The sequence below is a fragment of the Pan paniscus genome, chromosome 6, assembly GCF_029289425.2.
Source record: "Pan paniscus chromosome 6, NHGRI_mPanPan1-v2.0_pri, whole genome shotgun sequence".
NCBI lineage: Eukaryota > Metazoa > Chordata > Mammalia > Primates > Hominidae > Pan > Pan paniscus.
The window spans coordinates 21879746-21898097 of record NC_073255.2 but is presented as its reverse complement, the minus strand read 5'-3'; positions in this window follow the sequence as shown (position 1 = coordinate 21898097).

Genomic DNA, 18352 nt, shown 5'->3' with positions numbered 1-18352 from the left:
CAAGATTTAATAGAATGAAAACAGAGCTCCCATACAGTGGGAGGGGACCCAAAGGGGGTTGCCCACTCCTGGCTCGAATGCCCGGGGTTTATATCCCAATCATTGTCCCTCCCCCTGTGCTTTCAGATGACAGATGATTTGATTATTTCTTTACCTCCTGCATTTAGCCTAATTGGTATTTTAGTGAGCCCTCTTTACTACCTGATTGGTCGGGTGTGAGCTGAGTTACAAGCCCCGTGTTTAAAGGTGGGTGCAGTCACCTTCCCCAGCTAGGCTTAGGAATTCTTAGCCTAGAAAATCCAGCTAGTCCTATCTCTCAGTATCACTGAGAAAAGGATGCAAAATATTGACCAATTTTTTCAAAGTGGAAGTGATATTTATAAAGAGGACTGCGATACATAAAAAGGAGAAAATCTGGACTAAAAGAATATTGGTACAAATGTACAGCCACATGTACTCAATTCTACATTGCCTGGCTGGTGGCTAGCATTAACACAAGATCTGAAATCTGTGCAGAACTCTACTGGCATGCCAAGGAGGCTCATTTCATAGCTAAAATGTTAACTGGCAAAGCATTGCTTAGAGCACATGGGGCGTGAGAAAACTCATGGACAAACAGGTCATGACAACATAAAATGAAGTATTTAATAGGAAAATATTAAGCCCTCACTTATATATTTGAAATATTCTCTACTTACTTTCTACACAGAAGTTTTAATGATCCAGTTGCTAGTTATAAGGACTCAACCATTGCCTGGGAACTTTAGGTGATTCCTAAGAGCCTGGCTACTTGGCAACACCACCTTGCCAGCAAGGAGCCTCTCTAATGAAGCTGACCTTCTAAAGAAGATTCTAGTCCCAGTGCTAGGATCATGCATGGGGATGATTCAGCTTATTTCTCCTTTTTCCACAGCAGCCATCTTTTCTTAGTTTCTGGAGAACTCTCTAAGGCACACAATAAAATGTTCAGCTATGCTCAGATATTTCTGTCACTCTTCAGTGTTTCTTAACATGTCTACTATGGAATCCTAGTCCTGTAAGATTCCCTATAGAAGGAAGCAGGGGAGGGGCAATTTCTCCTTGGATAAATAACTTTAGAAAACATAGTGTAAAATGTTCCCTCAAGTGAAATTTCATAATACAAATTAGTGCATTAAAGATCTGATACTTTGGGTCTGCACAAAATTATTTTTTAACTAAATTTTTATTTGGTTATTAACCAAAAGCCTGTTAATACCCTGGGGATTAATATCTTGCATACCCTTTGGAAAATATTTTATCATATCCTAGAGCTCATTCACACATTTTTTTGCTTCTACTCCTAGCCGTCCCTCCAACCAGAATAGAAGTTCAATTCTCCTTGTCCTCTCTCCTATCTGAAGTTTCTTCTCCAGAAACCATTCTTTCCTTCCCTTCTCCAGAGTCATTATCAGATATGACCTAATCACTGAGTTTTTCTTGGAAACTTTTACTACAGATGCTTATTTTTTTCAGAAGTTTAGAAATAGATTGGGGATTAAATGTAAACATGTTTACAGTTTTGTGGTTGCAATGATCCCTCTTAATAGATTACAGGAAAATACATAGGGTATGTAATTTAGCTGCCAACTGATTCAATATTATTAGTTCTCCTTAACTTTCACGGGATATAAATTTGGAAGAATAAAGATTAGTAAGCAATTTTATTATAATATGTGTTTACTAAACTTATGACTGCATATTTGTATCCAGTTGTAACACAACTACCTTTAAAAATGGCCTAGGTATTCACTGTGCTAAAGGACTATTGGGTTTTCATGAGTTGCACTGGTTTTTTCATACCTCAGTGAATATGATCATTTTTTTCATAAGCTCTATAAAAGTTATTAACATTCATCTGAAAAGTACAAATATTTATCTTATGTCTAATTTCTGGGGCTCTGAAATCCAACCCCTTGCTGTGAGTCAACGCTCACCTTTTGCTCTGTGACCTTTGCAAAGTTAACCTTTTTGCCCTTGGTTTTCCAATACGAAAAAATGGTAACAATACTAATATAAACCTCCATAAGACTGCTAAGTGAATTACAGAAAATAAACTCAAAGGGCTTGGAATATTATCCAGAGAATGGTAAGTGCTTAATAAATGTTAGCTATTGTTACTATGAGGAAAGTGGTATAGGTAAAATAAAACTCATTCCAATGTCCTCCTGCAAATGCCTTCTCTCTTCTCCTTATTAGAACTTGAATGGCCAGAAGTAGCAAGAAGTTGATTCAGAAATGGAGGAAAGCAAAAAGTTTGTCCCAGCACACGGGCATAGATAATCCACTTGCCCAAGTCATTTGAATTGGGCATGATAGCAAATGTCAAGAAATGCAAATACACAAATACACATGTATGGAGAAGCAGGGAGTTATTAGTTTCTATGAAAACTGAGTAACTTACCCATGACATCAATGTCAGTAAGTGTGCACTGAGCAAATAACAGGGGACGGATACTCACTAGAGAATTTAATTCTCTCACATCTTTCTGTCTTTGATAAAATGGTACCTTCAAACTAAGACCTTCCCTGATGACTCTATGTACAACTCCAGTGCCTCTTACACTTACACATCTTATTTTTTTATTGCATTAATCACTTTAACAACTATATATATACATATATATCTTATTTATTCTATTTAATGTCTAGCTCCCTCTACTTGAATATTAGCTTCATTGCACAGAGATTTTTTTTCTATTTTTTAAAGCTATACCCCCAGCACTTAGAACATTTCTTGGTTCATAGCAAGCCCTCAGTGAATATTTGATGAATGAATGAACAATAAGTCCAGAAGTAGGCTTAATTAAGTCAGTAGCTAAAGAATATTATCAGAGTAGGTCCTTTTCATCTCTGCTTTGCCATTCTTGGTGCTGGCTTCATCCTAAAGTAAAACCTTATGGTCACGTGATAGCTGCAGCAGTTCTAGGCAGCATATCCTGAGAAGACAATGACCAGAAAGAGAGAGCCAGAAAGTCCCTTTCAAAAGAAAGACAACACTCGCAGAAGCTCCTAATAACTTGACCAGAATTTGACCACTTAAACGAATTAATGTTAAGGAGAAATGAATTTCTTTAAATATTAGACTAATCAGAATTTCCTCTTAAAATGAAGGAAAGGGCCCAGCTCTTGAAGAGGTAAATACTTGAATGAATTTGGGGCTCCATGAGCAAAGAAGAAAGCCTGGATGAGTGGGTAGAGAGTGAGCAAATAACTGTGTCTGCTACCTCCTCAGATCTTCACTTCCGTGTACTACTGAAGTGAGTTGCAGTAAGGCTAAAGGCTAAAAGCTTTTAAAACAATTTCAAATAATACTGCCCTTCACTATAAACCAAAGCAGAGCTACATTCAGGAGGAGTTAACTGGACTGCTTCAAATGTGAGCTGATTTAGGGAACATCATTCAACTAAGGGCAAGTAAAGTGAGTTTTCATTAATATTTGTGTCCTACTCTCTGGATGTTGGCTCTGCTTTCAGAAAGAGTGTGAGGGACATTGACCTAAATAAATCCATCTGTGAACTAATCTGTTCCAGGAATGTCCACTTAAATTTCAAAATGTATTTGATACGTTCATGTTATAAAGATTAGTTTGCTTTATCTTGAACATAAACAGCCCCATTTCTGTTGGCTTTTCAAGTGACTGAGACAAAAAATTAAAAATGGGTATTTTTATGGATGTGAGATGTGATGTGTTGAAACATTTTATTGGTTTAGATTCAGCTAGGTAATCTTCTGGCTTCTTTTTTGAAGTTGCATAGCAGAAATGAAAAAAATGAGGTTTATGAAATGTCTTCTATAAAATAAAACAGCATGATTATTTGCTCAAATATGCAAGTAAAACACTGAATTAGGGTTTTAAGTGGCTGAACTTTCTGTTTTTAAAAAATATTAATTTTCAATAATACAGCTTAATTATGAAATTTTCACTTTTTAAGCAATGATGATGTACTTTCTTAACCTCCATCTGCTCTTCGATTTTAGGTATTTTATCTCACTATCGTCATCTGCAGAAGAAGAAAGTTAGCTGCCACCGTGATAAAAGTGAAGTTAGTTCAGTTTACTAAAATGTAGTACTTCTGATTCAACTTCCGTATTGGCTAGTATGAAATTGATGAATAACCAAGAGTCATTTGACATCTACCTGTTAAGGAAATATTGAGTGCTCTCCTAGACAAGTGCAGCCTTTTTATGCACCTGACCAGAGTCTATGAGTAACAGCTTTTACACAGGAACAAACACACACCCTGATGTTCTACTAGGAATAACTCAGTATTAGTTACATTTGATGCATTTAATCATCAAGCTACAATTGGGCCTTTCCTGATGGCTATTTACAAGTACTTTAACATTCCTCCCCACCTTCTAGAGTGCTCTGACTCTCTTGTCTGTTTACCTTTTCCCATTGCACCTATCACCTTTTTACATACTATACAGTTTACTAGTTTATTCTATTCTTTTAGAAGTTAAAGTGGAAATTAGATGGGTGCTTTACCTATGTTAGCTATAGGCTAGGCACGGTGGCTCACACCTGTAATCCCAGCACTTTGGGAGGCCGAGGCAGGTGGATTGTTTGAGGTCAGGAGTTTGAGACCAGCCTGGCCAACATGGTGAAACCCCATCTGTACTAAAAATACAAAAGTTAGCTGAGCATGTTGGTGCATGCCTGTAGTCCCAGCTACTTGGGAGGAGAATTGCTTGAACCCGGGAGGTGGAGGTTGCAGTGAGCCGAGATCGCGCCACTGCACTCCAGCCTAGGCAACAGAGCAAGACTCCGTCTAAAAAAATAAAGAAATAAAACAAAACAAAATAAAAAAGCTATAAAGGTGACGCATATTTAGTAAACAAAATAATCAAGCAGCAGAAAAAAATGCCTCTTAAATATTAAGTTGACCAAAATTTTTGCAACACACAGACAACAACATTTATGTTTTAGGTTATCAGTATTGTGATTTATGTGATAGACTTAATAAATCAGATAGTAACAAATTTCTTGGTTCTACACTACGTGTCCTGAGATTTCCTGCTTGAAACAGAGTACTTCTATTCACTGACCTACATAATGAGGAAATTAAAAAGATGAAGGTGAATGGTCAGATCTGCAGAAGGCCAAGGTTTGAAGACCTCTTCAGGCAATAAAAAGGTGATAGGCATGCTTTTAAGGACATGCTGCTAATATCACTCCCTAGAGGAGGGCACTCCAGCCCACCGTCACGTTAAAAGGTACCTCTGGGTGGGAAGCTGTCAAACTCTCCAAAAACAGCACGCCTCTTTTGTGCCTACAAAAATTGCTCATTTCATTCAAGTTCATGCTTAACATAATAAATGATAGAAAAAACATGAGCATTCTACATATGATATAGAATGAATTGCTTTATTGAAGATGACACAGTCAAAAGCTTCAGTTGGGAGAGAATGTAAGATCGTATTTCTTATAAAGAAAAGTTATCATAGCAAGAAATGAACACATTATGAGAATCTTCACTAAAACTCTACTTATCATTTGATTGAAAGCTCAAAGAAAATATGAGGATGCCTCATTATTGCATGGCTTAAGTAAAACGCATTGAGTGCATTGAATGCTGGGACACCCTTAAGGCCCTAAGGCAAGGACTTCACTGCTGGTGTCAGGATTAAGGTGTCAGATTCAACATAACCTAGAGCACATAGTGCATTCACACTTAACCTTCTGGTCCTACGTTTCCATAAATTTAATAGAATTATCCAGTTCCCTTTTGTTTTTAATCATTCTATATAAGTAACCACATAACTTGGATCCATTTCTTCAAGTTCTTATTTACAAACAGAATAGTAGTAAATTTTATCTGAGTAAATATTGATCTTGTTCCTATAGCAAAACATGTAAAGTTGTAATTTTTCAGAGTATTCATTTTCAGATTTAAGGAGAAACGCTCTACAATGAAGAAGGTAAAAAAACAGAAAGAGGAAGTAACTGAAATTAACTATGTCTTCTGAATTTTTTTTTTTTTTGAGATGGAGTCTTGCTCTGTTGCCCAGGCTAGAGTGCAGTGGCACGATCTCAGCTCAATGCAACCTCCACCTCCTGAGTTTAAGCGGTTCTCCTGCCTCAGCCTCCCAAGTAGCTGGGATTACAGGCGCATGCCAACACATCTAAATTTCATATTTTTAGTAGAGATAGGGTTTCACCATGTTGGCCAGGCTGGTCTCGAAGTCCTGACCTCAGGTGATCGGCTGCCTCGGCCTCCCAAAGTGCTGGGATTACAGGTGTGAGCCACCATGCCCAGCCATATTCTAAAATACTTTAATTTTGTCTTTTGGTGACTTCATTTTGTCCTTGAATATAAAAGGGTCCATATGTGTAGGGAACCAACAGACAAGCAAGTTTGCCATGATCTAGTCAAACTGTATTCAGTCAACTAATATAAGATATAATGCTCCGGTGGCAATCAGATAGATAGTTATTCTTTCTGTGAGCCCACCATATGGGATTTAGAGTATTGGTCCCCCAAATCATGAAATATAAGCATGTAATCTCACTCTCAGTAAGTAGTAATCCTTAAAAGTATCGTTGGCAACAGTAAATAAAATGGAGGAAAATCAGGCATACATATTGTGAAGTTAAACCAACCAAAAAAAAAAAAAAAAGATACTATTTAAGGACAGCTGTAAAATAATCTCTCCATATAAAGTAGCCCTCTGTGTGAAAATACAGTAAGTCTTTAAAACTGCAGCAACAGAAGATACTAAGACCTCTGTTATTGGAGGTGTTCAGTAATAGGCTTAGTGACTGATCAATGAGCAGGTATAGAAACAGTTTCAAATACATTTAATAACTGGGTATCAGGAATAAACAAGCTTTAAATTCTCTATCTCTTAAGAGATTACAATTTAATGACTATTCAAATTATTTATCAATTATCACTAATAATTTCCACCTAAATTTGAATAGGCTATTTTTCCCCAAATAAACCCATAAAATAAAACAGCAAAATTGGGGCAACTAAGTACACAATGTTCTATCCCATGAAAAATAAATATGCATACTTTATTTCTTTGATGATTGTTTCAGTTCCCCTAATCCAGCTTCTGTTTCTGAATTTCCTCTATGACTTTTTGGTCACAGAGTCAGTTGGTGACTCATCTCCTCATTTCTTCTTGGAAAAAAAAAAATAAAAAGTGGTTTATCATTGTGTAGCTTATATCACCATTTTTTCCCCTCTATTTTCTATGTGTCTTTTTACTTGAAATATATTGAGCTTTCCTTCAATTAAAAAAATTATTTTTACCTGTTCAAAAAATACCAGGTCTGTTGTTTTCCAAAATTGGCCCTTATAATCTCTGTACTTTTTGACATGATTTGTTTAACAGATTCTGAACCTTGATTCTTGCATCCTTTTATAATATAGTATTTCAAAGATTCATAGAATATTACAACCGAAAAGTAGAATTTAGCCCAATTACCACACTTAACACACAAAGAACTCAATATTTGGAAAAGTTAAATAGCTTGGTTAAGCAAACATCTAGCAAGAGAAGGAGTACTCAGACTTCTTTACCTTAATTCTAATATTCTTTCCAGGGCACAATATTGCCCTTCATGGTGTGATACTATTAGAACTTTTCAAAAATAAATACTTGAATAATGTATTCCCTAGATCTGCAATCTATAATTATGTGTTAGTTACCAGACATCAAGTTACTATTGTGAACAAAAAATTGGGTTTTTTGCCATGGGGTTCAAGAGCTGGATGGAAGGATGATCTATAATAAAACATTATTTGAACCACTACTAAATAGTTTCCTAATATTTCAAGATAACCACTGAAGCAATGTTATAAGGTAATGTTTAATCAATTGACCTATACAGTTAATAATGATTCTATCTTTAGAATAGAAATAAAGCTCACAGAACGGGGTGATCAGAACAAATTTCATGGAGGAGTAGGTCTTGAAAGCTGCATAGCATTTCTAAAGCTTTTGTTGTTGTTGCTAAATAGAACACAGGGACATTAAAATGCATAAAGTGAAAAATCATCAGACAAATATTCATATAACCATCATCCTACCTGCCTCAGCATTCAACAGTATGTTCATTCCTTCATCCTCACCTTACAGATAACTGCTCTATTAAATATGATGGGAATCATAGCCTTGCATTACTTTATTCTTTGGCTATTTGAATATGCATCTCTAAACAAGGTAATTTTTTTCCTAGTTGTAAATTTTACAAAATTGGAAACTGGTAGTATATATTCTTCTGTATCTGACTTCTTTGGCACGATGCTGTGTTTTTAGTATTCGTCCATGAGATCTATTGCTTCTTCATTTATTTTCAGTGCTCTGGTTCATTCTATGAATATATAATTGATTAATTTATTCTTTCTTTGATGTGCTTTGAGTTAAACTCCTAATGCATCCCTTGACACTTGTTCCAATTTACCTGAAGAATGGCGATTCCATCCTGCATTTGTTTAGGCCAAAAGCCTTAGGGCTGTCCTGACTCTTGCTTTCTCTCATAGCTGCACATCCAGTCTGCCAGGAAATCCTGTCACTACTACCTTCAAAACAGAGCCACAGTTTGACCACTTCAAGACTGGGTTATGTTTGCCTCTTAGCTGGTGTTCCTGCTTCTACCCTTACATCTCCCTTACAATCTGTTCTAAAACCAGCAGCCAGAGTGACTTTTGCCACTCCATAAAACATAAATGGAATCATGTCATGCCTCACTCCCTGCAAAGACCCACCATTTCACTAAAAACAAAGTCAAGGTCCGAACCATGACCTACGTAATCTAGCCCTGGGTTTCTTCTCTCAGCATTATCTTCTACTTCTCTTCCCTTCTTTGCTCTGACCCCATGGGCCTCCTGGCTGTTGTTTGAACATGCCAGGCATGGTTTCCCTTCAAACGTTGGCATTAGCTGTTCCCTCTGTCTGGAATGATTTTTCTGCCCAATAAACAGATGACTTTCATGGATTGCATAAAAACATGTATGTACAAATGTTTCCTTAACTATAGGTATCAAATAAAGTTCTCTACTGTTATGATTTTAATAATAAATATCTATTGGCATTATTCCTTATTTCTTTAGAATGAATTTGATTTACCTATGCATTGGAATCTTGCTAGGATAGCACACGTCATATACACAGTTTTAGTTACAGCATTGATGAAATCACAATCTCTGGAACACTAATCTTTTAGGTATGTGCCATTACTCTCGGCAAGATAATAGTTGCCATTTGTTTAGTACTCACTATGAGCCAGGCCCTGGATTTAAAATGCATTATCTGATTTAATCCTCACCTCGACCCTATGAGATTGGAAATATTTTTTCCCAATTTAACAGATGAGGAAATTAAGCCCCAAAGTATTAAATAACTCTCTTAAGCCCATAGTCAGTAAATGTGCTAGTTTTCAAACATGAGCCTGTCTGACTCCAAAGTCCTATATACCACAAAGTCTTCTTTGCTCCACATATCAAAACTAGAAAAATATCACTGTGAATTTTTTCAGATTTATCTGATATGTAATGCTCTTCAAATTACTTGAACTATTTTGGATGCCAGAGTAATTTAATGATGGGAGAAAATAATTCCATGCTCCAAATTCAATTACTACCCTGTTTCCATTTAGTAATCAAGGAAACATGGAAAACTCCTGATATACAGTAAAACATATAAAAACAAAATGTCAAAATAAATTAAAAGTGCAATAGGGGAAAAGAAACAAATATGAAGCATGTTTGAGAGGACCATGAAGAGTTCATTTAAGGGCAAGGAGTTCCAGAATGTTATACAACATCAAAACACAAAAGAATCAGAAGTAATTTTTTTCTGTAACAACTGAGCTCATGAAGTTGAGCCGTGTGATGGTAAACCCAAGGGTATGGATGATCTAAAATCACATAGATCCATGCTGATATGTTACTAGTTGCCAAGCAAACAAATGGCCACATTGCAGTTCAACGTAAGAGTTTTTGCCATGCTTTCCCTTTGCCTGGCATGTGAAAATGCAATAAGTAGCTTTAGAGCCAAATGGAAGATACAAATGTGTAGCAATGTCATCTGTGCTAATCTATTCTGGTCAAGAGAAGGCATATGCTGATTGAGAACATACCAACATATACAGCTGTTAATAGTTACTCTAACTCAACATGTGTTAAGACCAAAGAATAGTTGTCATCTGGTGCAAGTGCTGAGCCTCTTTCAGATGAGGCAATGGGGTATAAGTCTATTACCTCTAGCTCAGAAACACTATTCATCAACTACCCAATAATAAACACATCTATTCCACTTGTTTTAAGGCTTTTTAGAAATCATTAACTCAAAGTATCTTTGTAATTGATACACATCTGCAGACCACAGGGTAGCTGGGACATAATAGTTATAATGAAAGAATGATCAAGTGCCAACATGGAAGAGTGTCTCATAAGAGACTAGACATTGTAAATATAATGCCATATCTTGCCTTTGGAAGGTCAGGGAAAATATACTTGTCTATTCACTAAATATACTTAAGGCCTTGCTAAATTGTTACTCATTTGAAAAAAAAGCTTTGGAGATAACAGAACATTATAAAATATAAAATAATTGAAATCATGGTTGTTTTCCATCCACACAGAGGGAAAATGTTCATAGTGTTGGGGGAAGAAAAGACCAAATGATTAAAGTGGCTAAGAGCTCTTACATCTTGATGAGAAAATATTTAACCTCTCTTGGCCATCAGAAACCTGACTGAGCATGTTCTCAGTTTTGTCTGCCAAAGGCTATTTTGGAATCTGGGAACAATTGTTTTAAAAGGAAAGAAATTGTCTAGTCTAGATTCCAGAGGCGTGTGTTGAGACCTTCCTCTCATTTCTTTCATTTACTCAACAAATATTTAAGGCAGTATTGCATACAATGATGATACAACAATGAACAAGACAGACAAAGCTCCTGCTCTTCAGGATTCTACATGCTACTGGTGGAGGTGGACTCATAACTGAATAAATAAGATGATTTTATGTAATAATGAAAGCTCTGTATAAAATAAAATAGGAAAGTATTGAGATTGATTAAAAGAAGAAGGAACCTGTGTATTAGGATGTGTTAGGTATTCTGTACTAATAAGCAACCCCAAAGTCTGAATGGTATTTAAAAACCAAGTTATTTTTTCCCATACAGTATTTGTCCATCACAGTTCAGTGTGGTGCTTAGTTCCACGTCCTCTCTCAGGTACGCAGGATGAGGGAGGCTTCACTGTTGAATGTCATCAATTGCAGTGACATAGGTAAGGACATGTGGTAAATTATATACCAGCTTTTAATGGCTTCCACTGAACAGTGTCAGATATGTGCTCTCACATTTCATTGACCAAAGCAAGTCACATGGCCATGACTAACTTCAAAGAGGTAGGAAAATGTAATCCTCCTGCATGCTTGGCAGAAGGAGAACCACAAATGTTGATGAAGAGCAATAGTAATAATCACTGTCCACTTTAATTAGCCTTGTCTTGGAATGCTTCTCTGAAGTAATGATAAATGAAGACCTGAATGATAAAGAGCCAGTCATAAATAGACCAGCAGAGAGGAAGCACAAAATTCCAGGAGTGAATAAGCTTGGTGTGTTAGAAAGAAACAAGAACGGAAACTCTGGAACGCAGTTAACCAGCACAGTTAACAAGACTGCACTGGTTATTCTAGTTAGCCATTCGTCTAATATTTTTTCAAGGTTTTTAACTTCTTTGCCATGGGTTCGAACTTCCTCCTTTAGCTCAGAGTAGTTTGATCGTCTGAAACTTTCTTCTCTCAACTTGTCAAAGTCATTCTCCGTCCAGCTTTGTTCCATTCCTTTGGAGGAGGAGAGGCGCTCTGATTTTTAGACTTTCCAGTTTTTCTGCTCTGTTTTTTCCCCATCTTTGTGGTTTTATCTACCTTTGGTCTTTGATGATGGTGACGTACAGATGGGGTTTTGGTGTGGATGTCCTTTCTGTTTGTTAGTTTTCCTTCTAACAATCAGGACCCTCAGCTGCAGGTCTGTTGGAGTTTGCTGGAGGTCCACTCCAGACCCTGTTTGCCTGGGTATCAGAAGTTGAGGCTGCAAAACAGCAGATATTGGTGAGCAGCAAATGTTGCTGCCTGATCGTTCCTCTGAAATTTTTGTCTCAGAGGAGTACCCGGCCATGTGAGGTATCAGTCTGCCCCTACTGGGGAGTGCCTCCCAGTTAGGCTACTCAGGGGTGAGGGACCCACTTGAGGAAGCAGTCTGTCCGTTATCAGATCTCCAGCTGCGTGCTGGGAGAACCAATACTCTCTTCAAAGCTGTCAGACAGGGACATTTAAGTCTGCAGAGGATTCTGCTGGCTTTTGTTTGGCTATTCCCTGCCCCCATAGGTGGAGTCTACAGAGGAAGGCAGGCCTCCTTGAGCTGCAGTGGGCTCCACCCAGTTCGAGCTTCCTGGCCGCTTTGTTTACCTACTCAAGCCTCAGCAATGGCAGGCGCCCCTCCCCCAGCCTTGATGCCGCCTTGAAGTTTGATCGCACACTGCTCTGCTAGCAATAAGCAAGGCTCCATGAGCATAGGACCCTCTGAGCCAGGCGCGGGATATAATCTCCTGGTGTGCCGTTTGCTAAGACCATTGGAAAAGTGCAGTATTAGGGTGGGAGTGACCCGATTTTCCAGGTGCCATCTGTCACCCCTTTCTTTGACTAGGAAAAGGAATTCCCTGACCCCTTGTGCTTCCTGGGTGAGGCGATGCCTTGCCCTGCTTCGGCTCATGCTCCGTGCCCTGCACCCACTGTCCTGCACCCACTTTCTGACACTCCCCAGTGAGATGAGCCCGGTATCTCAGTTGGAAATGCAGAAATCACCTGTCTTCTGTGTCGCTCATGCTGGGAGCTCTAGACTGGAGATGTTCCTATTCGGCCATCTTGGTAAACCGAATCCAGCAGCATATCAAAAAGCTTATCCGCTATGATCAAGTGGGCTTCATCCCTGGGATGCAAGGCTGGTTCACCATATGCAAATCAATAAACGTAATCCGGCATATAAACAGAACCAAAGACAAAAACCACATGATTATCTCAATAGATGCGGAAAAGGCCTTTGACAAAATTCAACAACGCTTCATGCTAAAAACTCTCAATAAATTAGGTATTGATGGGACGTATCTCAAAATAATAAGAGCTATCTATGACAAACTCACAGCCAATATCGTACCGAATGGGCAAAAACTGGAAGCATTCCCTTTGAAAACTGGCAAAAGACGCGATGCCCTCTCTCACCACTCCTGTTCAGCATAGTGTTGGAAGTTCTGGCCAGGGCAATCTGGCAGGAGAAGGAAATAAGGGGTATTCAATTAGGAAAAGAGGAAGTCAAATTGTCCCTGTTTGCAGATGACATGATTGTATATCTAGAAAACCGCATCGTCTCAGCCCAAAATCTCCTTAAGCTGATAGGCAAATTCAGCAAAGTCTCAGGATACAAAATCAATGTGCAAAAATCACAAGCATTCTTATACACCAATAACAGACAAACAGAGAGCGAAATCATGAGTGAACTCCCATTCACTATTGCTTCAAAGAGGATAAAATACCTAGGAATCCAACTTACAAGGGATGTGAAGGACCTCTTCAAGGAAAACTACGAACCACTGCTCAATGAAATAAAAGAGGATACAAACAAATGGAAGAACATTCCATGCTCATGGGTAGAAAGAATCAATATCATGAAAATGGCCATACTGCCCAAGGTAATTTATAGATTCAATGCCATCCCCATCAAGTTACCAATGACTTTCTTCACGGAATTGGAAAAAACTACTTTAAAGTTCATATGGAATCAAAAAAGAGCCCACATCACCAAGTCAATCCTAAGCCAAAAGAACAAAGCTGGAGGCATCACACTACCTGACTTCAAACTACACTACAAGGCTGCAGTAACCAAAACAGCATGGTACTGGTACCAAAACAGAGATATAGACCAATGGAACAGAACAGAGCCCTCAGTAATAATGCTGCATATCTACAACCATCTGATCTTTGACAAACCTGACAAAAACAAGAAATGGGGAAATGATTCCCTATTTAATAAATGGTGCTGGGAAAACTGGCTAGCCATATGTAGAAAGCTGAAACTGGATCCCTTCCTTACACCTTATACAAAAATTAATTCAAGATGGATTGAAGACTTAAATATTAGACCTGAAACCATAAAAACCCTAGAAGAAAACCTAGGCAATACCATTCAGGACATAGCCATGGGCAAGGACTTCATGTCTAAAACACCAAAAGCAATGGCAACAAAAGCCAAAATTGACAAATGGGATCTAATTAAACTAAAGAACTTCTGCACAGAAAAAGAAACTACCATCAGAGTGAACAGGCAACCTACAGAATGGGAGAAAATTTTTGCAATCTACTCAACTGACAAAGGGATAATATCCAGAATCTACAATGAACTCAAACAAATTTACAAGAAAAAAAAAAACAAACAACTCTATCAAAAAGTGGGCAAAGGATATAAACAGACACTTCTCAAAAGAAGACATTTATGCAACCAAAAGACTCATGAAAAAATGCTCACCATCACTGGCTATCAGAGAAATGCAAATCAAAACTACAATGAGATACCATCTCACACCAGTTAGAATGGCAATCATTAAAAAGTCAGGAAACAACAGGTGCTGGAGAGGATGTGGAGAAATAGGAACACTTTTACACTGTTGGTGGGACTGTAAACTAGTTCAACCATTGTGGAAGTCAGTGTGGCAATTCCTCAGGGATCTAGAACTAGAAATACCATTTGACCCAGCCATCCCATTACTGGGTATATACCCAAAGGATTATAAATCATGCTGCTATAAAGACACATGCACACGTATGTTTATTGCGGCACTATTCACAATAGCAAAGACTTGGAACCAACCCAAATGTCCAACAATGATAGACTGGATTAAGAAAATGTGGCACATATACACCATGGAATACTATGCAGCCATAAAAAATGATGAGTTCATGTCCTTTGTAGGGACATGGATGAAGCTGGAAACCATCATTCTCAGCAAACAATCTCAAGGACAAAAAACCAAACACCGCATGTTCTCACTCATAGGTGGGAATTGAACAATGAGAACACATGGACACAGGAAGGGGAACATCACACACCCGGGCCTGTTGTGGGGTGGGGGGAGGGGGAGGGATGGCATTGGGAGATATACCTAATGCTAAATGACGAGTTAATGGGTGCAGCACACCAACATGGCACATGTATACATATGTAACTAACCTGCATGTTGTGCACATGTACCCTAAAACTTAAAGTATAACAAAAAAAAAAAAAAAAGAAGACTGGAAGATTTCATAGTTGTGATCAGAGAGGCATACAGGAACCACATCATGTAGAAACTTATTGGTAATAGTAGTAAATGCATATTTTATTTTATTTGTAATGGAATCCCACTTATAATTTGGTAAGACTAAAACCAAAAACAGATCAAACATAACTTTTCAATCCACAAAACACACATAACTATATATTAATTTGAATGCTTCATTTGTAGTGTTACTATCCTTTCCTGACAAATTAACCAAAGTCAGCATGCTATAGGATAGTAATATACATTCTTCCCAGAAATATCACTATTTGGTAATATTCCTAAGAAAATACTCATAAATATATGCAGAGATTTAGTAATATGCCATTTTCATTGTGTTGCTTTATAAGATAATATACTCAAGGCTTTTAAATTACATTAAAATGCTTAATCACAAAAGAAAACTTTATAATACTTTATATGCCAAAATGATTTATCTATTTTAAAACCTCATTTAAAACACCAATATTTAGGTTTAGGAGAATGCACACTCATATCCTGTTTTTATTTTCAAACTGATGTGTATCGTAGAGTGCAATTTGCTATACAAAGATATAAATATATGCATACCTTTGGGATCAATAACTATACTTCTGAGAATTTGTCCTAAGGAAATAAAGTTATAGATATGTTTGAAGAATAAATATGTTTCAAGGATGTTCACTGAAGTATTGCTTGTAAAAACAAAAACAAAAAATACTTAAACATCCATTATTGTATTTTAGAAAATCAGCTGTGTATATCCTCAAAGTGGAATTCTATATAGCCATAAATCATGATGGTGCAGAAATAGACCTATTGACATGGAAAGATGATTATAACCTATTGTTATTCTTTAAAAGTAGGTTATAAGATATCCTATAAAATAGATAATCTATTTTGCAAAAAACTGTGTAATTGTTATATACTAGGATTTTGAAAGATTATACCAGAAGATATAAACAATGGTTATTTCTGGGTTGCTGAGAATTTGCATGTATTACATACTTTCTTATTTTATTTTCTGGGTTTTTTGCAATAAACATTTATTTCTCTTATAACAAGAATCATTTTTAAGAAAACAATTTCATAGCACATTAATAAACACTGTATATAAGAACAGTTTTATAATAACAACTATGCATATATGGGTGTGTTTGCTATACATTTGTGGTTTTAAGCACACATATAACACAAGTATGCACCATATATGTGTGTGTGTGTGTGTGTGTGTGTGTGTGTGTGTGTGTGTGTGTATAGTATTGGGCCAGGTTTGTGTGTGTATGTATAATGTACATATATACTATATACTATACATACATGTGTACAGTGTATATGTATATATACACACACACACACACACACCATACACACACACAAACCAATATATGAATGCATCCCCCAAAATTGTGGTGATTAACATTTGAAAAAGTTTTCTTTTGTGTCTGTGTTTTTCTGTATCTTAAAAATTTACTATAACAGTCATATATTGCTTTCACAATAAAAATTTTATTAAATAATATTAATAGGTTTTATCCCTCCCTACTCTCATTTTCCGTTATAATTTTCCCTGAAGATACTTTACACAATGTAGGATTGTATTCTCCACAAGGCATGACCCTCTCATTTTGACTCTCCAATCTGCAGGATATTAATTTTAATAGAGACAGTCTATTTAGCTTGAAAAGATATTCTAGGGCTCTCTTAACATACTGTAATCACCATTTTGGCAATCTTATATTACAATAAAATTCTCACAATTCATTACTTTGTTAAACTCTAAGTGGAGCATAGAAAGCAATAAATCCCCCAAACAAATCTGTCAAACTTTAAGCTCTATGTCGAAATGTATTCATTGAGAACCTATCATATGATGAGACCTGTGAAATATGCATAAGCTCTGCCTTCAAAGACTTAGCACTCCAACTTGAAAAACAGTTAAAGAACAATAAAAGACATCGTTGTTTGTTAGAATACTTTTTAACTACTCAACATCTGAACCTTGTCCTATTTGGGAAGAAATTCCTCTTTTATTTGTGAGCCTGGGTGGAAGGCCAGGAGATTTCCCTATCCTCTGACAGCTATGGTTTGAGAGTGTGACAGAGATTGGTTGCATATTTCCACCCAGAACTTTAACATTGAACAACTGATGCAACAACAACAATAACAAACACCAAAAAGAGAGGGAGACAGAGGTTGAGAATTCATGAATGATGAAAGTGTGCAATGAGCAGGTACAACAGTACTCAGCCATGGTGTCTTAACCCAACTGTTTCTGCAGAAACTCCCCTGTGCTTCCTGCTGTCCAGGCTCTTGCTTGTGACCCAATTTTTATGCCTTTTTGTCAATATATCCTGTTGATTCTGTGAGATGCCCAATGTAGTTCTGTACAAATTAGCTAGAACCTATTTCTGTTGCTTGTAATCAATAACTTTGACTAATACAACAGTATACAATTATAGGCCCTGTAATGATGATACTAGTTAACACTTATTGAAGGTTTAATATAATGTTTGGTACTTTACATGCAGTATTACATTTACCGGTCCCAAGAAACCCATGAAGCTGATATATTTATTCTCGGTTTGTCCAGGAAAATAAGTTAAGATTGATTATTAAGTGCCAAACCAAGCTGGCAACTGATTGAAATGAGACTTGAACCTAGGAAGTATGACTTCAAAGTTTAGGCCCTTGACAACTACATAATATCTGCCCTTCTTCCTTGTATAGTTGGGATTATCCATGGGTGTCAATATGAGAAGCAGGTTAAGGAGGCTTTGGATTTCTGTCATAGAGGGCAGAGGAAGAATTTCCATTCATAGAAGAACAAAATGTGTGGGGTAAAGACCACGATGGGTTTGTGGGTCAGGGAGGCAGAAGGTTTCTATCAGAAAATAAGACTGGCTTTGTGCATGAAATTAGAGCATGGAGAGCTGTGAAAATCGGTCAGGTGTTTAAGTTGAAAGTGGTTGTCTTAATAGAATAACAGAAAATGTCTAAGCTGCCAACTGGTATAAAAATGCT